The following is a 9,839-nucleotide window of genomic DNA, read 5'->3' on the forward strand; positions in this document are numbered from 1 at the left end:
TGGTAAGGCTAACACGGTTGTAGATGCACTGAGTCGGAAGAGGGTAGCTTTGGCTCAGGAGCATGAGATGGAGTCTCTGGTAGGGGAGATCAGTGCTTTGAGCTTATGTGCTGTTTCACAGGAACCGTTGGGTTTGGAAGCAGTAGATAGATCAGATCTTCTGAGTATAGTGCGGTTGGCTCAGGAGAAGGATTTGGGGCTGGTGAATGCCTCTAAGGATGTGGATTCAGAGTATCAGGTCTCAGATAATGGTACTATCTTGGTGCACGGTCGGGTTTGTGTGCCCAAGGATGAGGAGTTGAGGCAGGAGATTCTGAGAGAGGCTCATGCGAGAAAGTTATCCATTCATCCAGGAGCGACTAAGATGTACCGTGACATCAAGAGGTACTATCATTGAGTCGAGATGAAGAAGGATGTGGCTAGTTGGGTTTCGAGGTGTGATGTGTGTCAGCTGGTGAAGGCTGAGCATCAGGTTCCTGGCGGGTTACTAAAGAGTTTACCCATTCCTGAGTGGAAGTGGGATATGATCACCATGGATTTTCTGGTAGGATTGCCAGTGTCACGGACCTTTGATGCTATTTGGATCATTGTGGACCGGTTGACTAAGTTAGCACATTTTCTGGCCATTAAGAAGACTGATGGAGCCGCGATCTTGGCTAAGAAGTATGTGAGAGAGATAGTCAGATTGCATGGGGTGCCAGCGAGCATTGTGTCTGACAGGGATTCTAAGTTCACTTCGGTGTTCTGGAAGGCATTTCAGGCGGAGATGGGCACTAAGGTGCATATGAGTACAGCTTATCATCCCCAGACAGATGGACAGTCTGAGAGGACGATCCAGACGCTGGAGGATTTGCTGAGGATGTGTGTGTTGGATTGGGGTGGCCATTGGGCAGATCACCTGAACCTGGTAGAGTTTGCTTACAACAACAGTTATCAGGCGAGTATTAAGATGGCTCCTTATGAGGCTTTGTATGGGAGGCCATGTCGTACACCATTATGCTGGACTCAGGTGGGGGAGAGGAGCATGTTTGGTGCTAGTTTTGTTCAGGAGACCTCAGAGAAGATTCGGGTTCTCAAGCTGAACATGAAGGAGGCTCAGGATAGGCAGAGGAGTTATGCTGATAGGAGGAGGAGAGATCTTGAGTTTCAGGTAGGAGACAGAGTGTACCTCAAGATGGCCATGTTGCGGGGTCCGAACAGGTCATTGTCAGAGACTAAGTTGAGTCCGAGGTATATGGGTCCATTCAGAGTGATTGAGCGGGTTGGACCAGTGGCATATAGATTGGAGTTACCTGAGGTGATGCGTGCATTCCATAAGGTTTTCCATGTGTCTATGTTGCGGAAGTGTCTCCGTGAGGGTGAGCAGGTGTTGGCTAAGATTCCTGAGGATCTTCAGCCTAACATGACTTTGGAGGCGAGACCAGTGAGGGTTCTCGAGAGGAGGATCAAGGAACTTCGGAAGAAGAAGATTCCTTTGATGAGAGTCCTGTGGGACTGTGATGGTGTTGAGGAGCAGACTTGGGAGCCTGAGGCAAGGATGAAGGCAAGGTTCAAGAAGTGGTATGAGAAGCAAGCCGCGACTTGAACTTGTCTAGCTTGGTCCCATCTGTAATCCGTGGCTGGAGCGGGAATGGAGTATTCCAGCCCATCTCTCTTGTTACTCGGTTGCTTAGGGTGGTTGGTTGTGCGACTCAGTAACAAGATGAGGTGGTGTTCGGGGTACAAAGTTTCCGTGAGGCGGGGTTTTGGAGGAAAGTTTCCTGAAATAGAAGTTTCCAAAAGTGGAAAGTTTCCAAAAATGGAAAGTGCTAAATATGGAAAGTTTTACGGGAGTTAGAATTTGTCCATTTTAGCGGTGGAGAGCCTTGGAGGGGCTTGTGTGCGGCCTTATTGGCGGACTTTTGAGTCAGTGTGCCGTGCGTGGCGGTCTTTTTAGACATAGTGTGGTCTTTGTGACGGGCTTTTTAGCCAGAGTGTCTTTGTGACGGTCCTCTTTAGGATATTTGTTTGGCCTTGGTGGCGGTCCTCTTTAGGACATTTGTTTGGCTTTGGTGGCGGTCCTCTTTAGGACATTTGTTTGGCCTTTGTGGAGGCCCTTGTGGCATGTGTATGATCCTTGTGTGGTCATGTTTTATTCCAGTGAGGGGATATGTGGTTGGTAGGACATTGAGATGTTTTACGCGAGCGACACGAAGGAAACCTGGATAGGGATAGGACTCAAACGTGTTCAGAATCATTTGCTCGCGACTCTTGGGGGACTTAGGTTCTCCTAGTACTGCCATATTCAGAGACTTTGTGACTTGGGAATATGGTTGGTATATCGACTTCAGATGACGATCCGGGGGCGCGCTGTAGGGTGGCAACCCGAGAGACGAGTTGGATTTTCCTTATATATTATGGCATGCGGGTCTAGGCCCAATGAGGAGCCAACATTATGGCATGCAGACTTAGGTCTGATGAGGAGCCAATAAAAACTCAAGGGTTAGGCCTATGAGTAAAGGAAAGTCCAAAAGTCGAGAGCAAATGATGCCTGGAGCGTGGTCTATCGCCTAGAGGTGACCTTCTGTAGATCAGTCGGAGGAGTGCGGGCCGTGGAGACGGTTGCACGGGAGTCCTTGGCTGATGGTTGTTCGAGATTCAAGGACGAATCTAGTTTGGTGGGGGGGAGAATTGTAACATCCATGAACCGGAATCCCGGTTTGGGAGTTGCATCGGTCGATGCAGATGGTGCATCGGTCGATGCATGTTCAATTCTGTGCGTTTTGACTTAAGTCAAACGCTGCATTTTGGGTTAAGGAATACCCTTAGATGCGAGTTTTGTCTCATTCGTGGTTGTGTGGCCGTTTTTGAGAAAAGAGAAAGAGAGAAAAGTTATTCTTGAGTGTTCTTGAGAATTCTGGGAGATTGGAGGCGTTCCTGTAGAGATCTGTAGCTGGGATCGTTGTAGGAGCTTCCCAGAGGCTTGTTCTTGTTTGTTTAAGGTTCATATTCTTCTGTGGTTAAGGTAAGTGCATGACCATGGCTTATCTAAGCTAGAGGATTCTTTAATCTGCTTGTTGTGTGATGTTAGGCTTGTTAGTTCGATGCTATAGACGTTAGGAAGATTTCTTGTGGCTTGGGATCGAGTTTTGTGGTTGTAGGAACGAAGATCCGGCGAGAAGCTTCGGGGAAATCACGGTGCTCGACATTGCGTCGATCGATGCATATCTTGCGTCGGTCGATGCAAGTGCAAGGACGGCGCGTAACACTCTAGGGTTTTCGTGTTACGTCGAGCATGCGTCGGTCGATGCAGATTGGGTATCGGTCGATGCAAGTTACACTTGCATCGGTCGATGCAGCTTCTGTGTCGATCGATGCTTCCCCATTTGGCATCGGTCGATGCATGTGTGGCGTCGGTCGATGCTGAGTCCTGGTTTGTTTTTTGTCGTTTGTTGATTGTTGTGTGTTGGTTATTGATACTCTATTGCTTGTGTGTATAGCCCAGTAGATGGGAGGATTGCCTTACTGAGTGTTTATAAAATACTCATGCATTGCAATATGTGTTTGTGGTGCAGGTAAAGGCAAAGTGTGATCGTGGAATCAAGGCAATGAAGAGGAGGATGTTCTAGGGACTCGGTTTTATGTTGTCTGGCATTGCTAGGTTGCTAGAGTTGGGTAATTTAGAATATTGCTAGGTTGCTGGTTCTATGATTCCTGTTGTTTTGGATATTGATTATGTTGGAATATGGTTATATTTTATTATTGGATTATTATTGAATATTGGTTGGTTATTTCCGCTATTGAATGTGTTTGTGGCTAGGTGGCTAGTGGGTATGGGACCACTAATTGTAGTTTATTTTATTATATTATATTTATTATTTTTTTTTTTATTTTTTTTTTTAAAAAAAGGTCGGTCGTTTGAGTTAATACTATAACATAATCGGAATACAGTGAGGAAGAGGAATGCCCACATGAACTTAGTAAAAACCATTACTATTTAAGCTTAACCCAATTAGCACACTTATGGTAAAAGATCAGTGAAGCCCTCTTTTAATCCAACATTTTTTCCTACTCACAAGACCACACTATTAAGTAATAAGCCCCCACACAACATACCGTGAAAGAGGAAAAGGAAAACAAAAAAGGAAAGAACATATTACAGTTTTGATTACTTATCAACAAAGAACATAATTTTTGAAGAAAGAGCAAAATAATTTAGGAAAGGTTTTGGGGACGAACAAGAAGTAAAGGAAAAAATGTTGTGGTGCAATCAACCCCATAGATTGCTCTTTTTCGCATGTCGATCGTTTAGGGTTTGATATTAAATGGAATTATCGCCCTCTATTTGTAGTTTCTGGACTTAACTATAGATTGTTATTTCTTATGTACAATGTCAAGAAGGCTTGCGTGATTTGCTAGGATGATATCTCAGCTCCTGAGATGTTAACGCTTGTCGGTTGCTTGCACATCTTTTACTTAGATTGCATGAGAAACAGAGAAAGCATCTTGTAGAAAGTCTAGGGCGATGGGGAACAACAGTAATGTGTTTATTCTTTGGTTGCAACTCCGTCAAAAGGACTGTCACAAAATTACTGATGGTGATCAAATCTATACTAGTATTTTTGCAGCAGTTTTTACTCAAAATACTTTTTGGAAAGTTTTTACATCTAATGCATTGATTTTAATATTAGTTACCAAAAATTTCAAATTTAATTATAGGTATGCTTTTAAAAAATAAAGAAATCTTTCTACCTCATTATATTCAAATATAAATCTATGATTTCCTTTCATTTTTATTTGAATTTATATTTAAATTAATTATCTTGAATTATTCTATAATGCATTTAGTTAATAAAATTTTTTGATTTTTTACTGCATATGATATAAGAAATTTTTTTTTAAAACGGACATATATTACTCAATAGATGAATAAAAAAATACGGGTACAATATCTCACATCGCCTAAAAAAAATTGGGCAATAGTTCAGAGTCATACTATAAAAGAGACCAAAATGATTCATGATACAATTGAGTAGAAAGCTTGATTTATCAGACATTCAAACTTAAAAAACTTTTATTTGGTTTATTGAAACGACCTGACCCGTTTTTTTTTAAATAAATACAAAATAGAATTAAGCATCCCATACTACTTAATTAAACCACCCAAACCACAAATCCTCATTAAACCAATAACAACTAATATGCACACCGGAAACATACCATACATACAGAACCAACACATCATCAATGCAATAACATTCCTAAGCATTCTATCCATCAACCTAGCATAACTCTATCCAAGGTTCCAAGATAAACAATATAACCAAGTCCAACAACACACAACCGAGACCCTAGATCATCATCCTCCTCATTGTCAAGATTCTATATCACATACCTGCACACCACAAACAAATTGAGATGCGTAAGTATTATCACAAATACTTAGTGAGGCAATCCTCCCATCTACTGGGCTGTACACACAAGAAACTGTGATTTCAGTGTTTAACAAACAACAAATAAACACAACAAACCAGGAAAAAATCATCGCAACACACAAGTTGGTGTCGACCGACACCAGAGTGGTGTCGATCGACACTGGCCCAAACATGGTGTCGACCGACACCCACTTGGTGTCGATCGACACCGACCCCGCAGACACGTTCTGCTCGAAGCTGATCGTCGTATCTCCGTTTCCAATCATCTCCAATCTGTCCCAAACTCACCCAAAATCTTTAGGAACCTGTAATAACCATAACACAACCACCACAAGCAAGAACAACACCACAAAACACAACAAATCAAGCAAACAAAGTATTCTCAGGCTTTGATAAGCCATGGTCATGCACTCACCTCTTTTGCAGGAAGATTCTGACTCAACAACGACGAATCCAACCCTTAGAAGCCTTCTCTTTTGTTCCTAGTACAAGATCTCCATTCCACATGAACAGATCTCACCAAAACAGCTTAGAACAAGCCAAAATCTCTCAAGAACACAAACTCTCTCTTTTCTCTCTTTTCTTCTGCAAACGGCGACCAAACACTCACCTCCACGACCCTAGGTCGACTTTCCCCTTATATACAACGGTTAGGAACTTCAACTGAACTAAACCAAACCAAAACGGCAATTCAAACAAACCTGGTCGAACCAAAAAATGATGGTGTCGATCGACACTCTCCTTGGAGGCGATCGACACCCCTTCCCAATAACCAGAAATCAATTCACGGGTGTTACAATTCTCCCCCTCTAACAAAAGATTCGTCCTCGAATCTGTAACACACCACCACTAGACCGCAAAACTCATCTGACCACCGCCGCAATGGTTCACACCATCCAACCATCCGGACTGCCGCAACCATGACACCACTGGTCCACACAATCCTGACCCCACCGGTCAACAAAGTCCTGACCCCACCGGTCAATCCAAACCATACTCTCCCAATCATCACCACTCTGGTCCCCCCGACCAGCATACACCTGACCCTCCCGGTCAACACACAGAAACCCCGAGATTGAACCCCCATCAACCCAGAGATCCACATCTGATCTCAACCGGAAACCTGAGATTGAACCCCCATCAATCTCCCAAACTGTGTCCGGTCACGATAGAAAATCTGAGATTGAACCCCCATCAATCTCCTTAATCCTCATTTGGATACAATGCTTATTCCCACGTCATTGACACTTTTGCCACCAACTCATTTGCTCTTAGGTTGCAACCTTCAAGCCATACCGATCACACTCTCAGATCCCCCGTCTTCGAGCCATACCGTCTCACCCTCTGGTCGTCACCCTCGAGATCTTGGTACCAGGAGAACCCCCATCTCCTCTGCCACCCTCAGGACCGCAGTCCCTCGAGCTATCGGTATCTAAGGAACCCCCCGTCCCCTTAGGAGAACCCCCACCTCCTCATGAGTTGTTTAGGACCCCCCGTCCCTATAGCAAACAATCATAACGTCTATAAGCATTTCTCCAACCGGGACCCCCCCCGTGATCCACGTAGAACATCTCAATGTCCTACCAACACCATATTCTCTCCCAGAATATCACCACTACCATGGAAACCCCCATGCCTCACTCCTATCATCTCAAACACTTCGGTGTTTTCAAACACCCTCTCCAAAAATAGACAAGTTCTAACTATTCATATAACTTTCTATTTTTAGAAACTTTCTATTTATGGTAACTTTCTATTTATGGGACTCCCGAGCGATTTCCTTTTTCCAACAAAAATACGTAGCTGAAATAAAAAGAAACAGAAGCCAAACTAAACTCCGGGTTGAGCACCTGGTCCTCCCTTCAGTTGTGCCGCACCCCCATCATCTGCCTCAACTTAGGACAGAAAGGCCTGATGTGCCCCTCCTCTCCACAATGGTAACACGATCGACGATATTCTTGTGGATCACCTTTCTTGGGGCAGTCTGCCAACCTGTGGTTCTTGCTTCCACACCCGAAGCACCCTCGCCCACCTTGCTGCATACCTGACGTGTCTTCCCGCTTCCTCTTATGCCTTTGCTCCGACTTGTTACCCTTGCTTGGATTGTTTTACTCCAAAGTCTTCTCTGTCTGAACCGCTGGACTGACCACCACCACCTGTGACCTCAAGTCATTCTCTATCTCCGCTGCAGTCTCCACCAGCTCCTCCCTCGTAGCATAACTCCTCCCTCTGTAGTGGACCCTCAAGTCCTCACAAAGCGCCCTCATGAACCTCCTGATCTGAGCCACCTCGGGCTCCATCGCCCGACCCCCATAAGCCAGAAGTCGACTGAACTCTAAGTCTAGCTCCCGCACTGACCGAGTCCCTTGAGATAGCTGAAGAAACTGCACCTCCAATCGGTCTAACGCCTCTCTCGGAAGATACTTGCGGTTGAACTCCTCCACAAAGTCAGCCCAAGTCATCTCCCGCTGCACTCTCCTAGCAGCCACTGATCTCCACCACACCTGAGCATCACCAACCAAATTGTGGTCCCCTATGTCCACCCAAAACTCCTGAGGACATCTCAGAGTCTGGAAGTTACGTTCCACACTCGTCCTCCACGCATCTGCAGCGGTAGGATCCGTACCACCCGAAAACCATGCAGTATCAAGTTTATGAATCTCCTTCAGCATAGAAAAATAACAAGCATGAGCTCTCATATCCCGCAGCCACTGGCTGCTGCTCCTCCGCCACCACTGGTGGCACTCCCTGAGCCTGAGCCGGATCCACTCCCGGTATCCGCTCTAACAACTGTGTCAACAAGCCCGCCAGGTCCACACCTCCCACAGGGGCTCCACCTGCTGGGATTCCCACCCCCGGAACCCTAGCACCACCGGCCACTCTCATACTAGGATTTTTGTGTGTCTTATCCTAGCAGGTTCAATTAACCTTATATGCTTTAGTACTTAAGGTGTCAATCCAAATGGGATGTTGCTAACACTCAAGATACAATCAAGCAATCACAAGTCAAGCCAATTCAAGAAGAGTGTTTTTCTAACAATCCTAAAATGGTCAAAATACAAAACGGAAATGAGTTACAGAAACAGAAATATGACAAGAAGCAAGCAAGAAGAAGTAAAACCGAAAACGATTCTAAGCATGAACAAATGAAACAGTCTCGGGAATGTAATATCAATCAAAAAGATGAAAGTCCTAAGGATGGGAGTAATTGATGTCGGTGGAGTATCCTAGTCTACAGAGTGTTTAACATACCACAAGCAAACTATCCCTAAACAATGAACATCACAACTTAGCTAATCCAATCTCTTGACAAAAGCTACTCAGACTCAACCACTTCCATACCTAGCTCTCGCTAGAGAAACATGGTCGAGCAGGCATGACAAACAAGTTCATTCACGTCAACAAACATCCTAGACAACTAATCTCTTAGGCTAGGAACGTAAGTCTCTGGCACTAGTTGGTCAGACATTTCATCAAACACCTTTTGGGTGTGGAAATATCTCGAACCTAGTCCCAATTGATCAGAGAGAAACTAGTATTTCTAACTCTAGTCCAGAAGGGAATCATACAACCAAAGCTTAAACACTCTACATCCTAAGATCCTCCACCTAATCTATCCCATCCTTAAGAACTAACACACTACTCAGATTCGGAAATCATCACCAAAGATACAAACTCAGAAAAAATTGAAACAAGCACTCTTAGATAGGTAAAAATGAGATAAACAAGTTTGTAGAAGAAATCAAATGCAAATACTCAATGTATTAAGAGATATCTGGATACAAAGTCTGAGAACGGTTTTTGGTGGCTAGGGAAACCTTACAAAATAAAAACTAGATAAAAACTTAGATCCTGTCGCAAAGACTTAACAAAACGTATTTATAGTAAAGACATAAAATCCCTAAAACTTAAAACGACAAGATGAAGAGTCGGTTTGGGAATCTCCTGAAGCGTGTAAGATGGAACGTCTTCCTGACATGTGCGAACGAGTAATGGCTCGAGTGAGTGATGGCGTTGGCTCGAGTGGAGTGATGGCGTTGGCTCGAGTGGAGTGATGGCGTTGGCTCGAGTGGCGCGACTCGAACAGCACGACAGCGTGACTCGAACGGCACGACTCGAACGGCATGACAGCGCGACTCGAGCTGGATGTATACGCTTCCACTAAAACGATGATAACTTTTGAACCACAGCTCCGATTGGCTTGAAACGGCATTGGAAAGATGACTCAATTTTCTACAACTTTGATGAAGACGTTGAAAGCTGAATCCCCCGACCGGTGGCTCGAAGGATGACTCGATTGGCGACTCGATCGACGGTCAAGGTGTTGCTCGAGTGGGTGACTCGAACGACGTCGAACAGCGACTCGAACGGCGATGCTGAGCGATGTGTTCCCAACGTCTCCTAGATACCTGAAATACTCCAAAA

This window comes from Camelina sativa, chromosome 5 (genome assembly GCF_000633955.1).
Source record: "Camelina sativa cultivar DH55 chromosome 5, Cs, whole genome shotgun sequence".
Classification (NCBI taxonomy): Eukaryota; Viridiplantae; Streptophyta; class Magnoliopsida; order Brassicales; family Brassicaceae; genus Camelina; species Camelina sativa.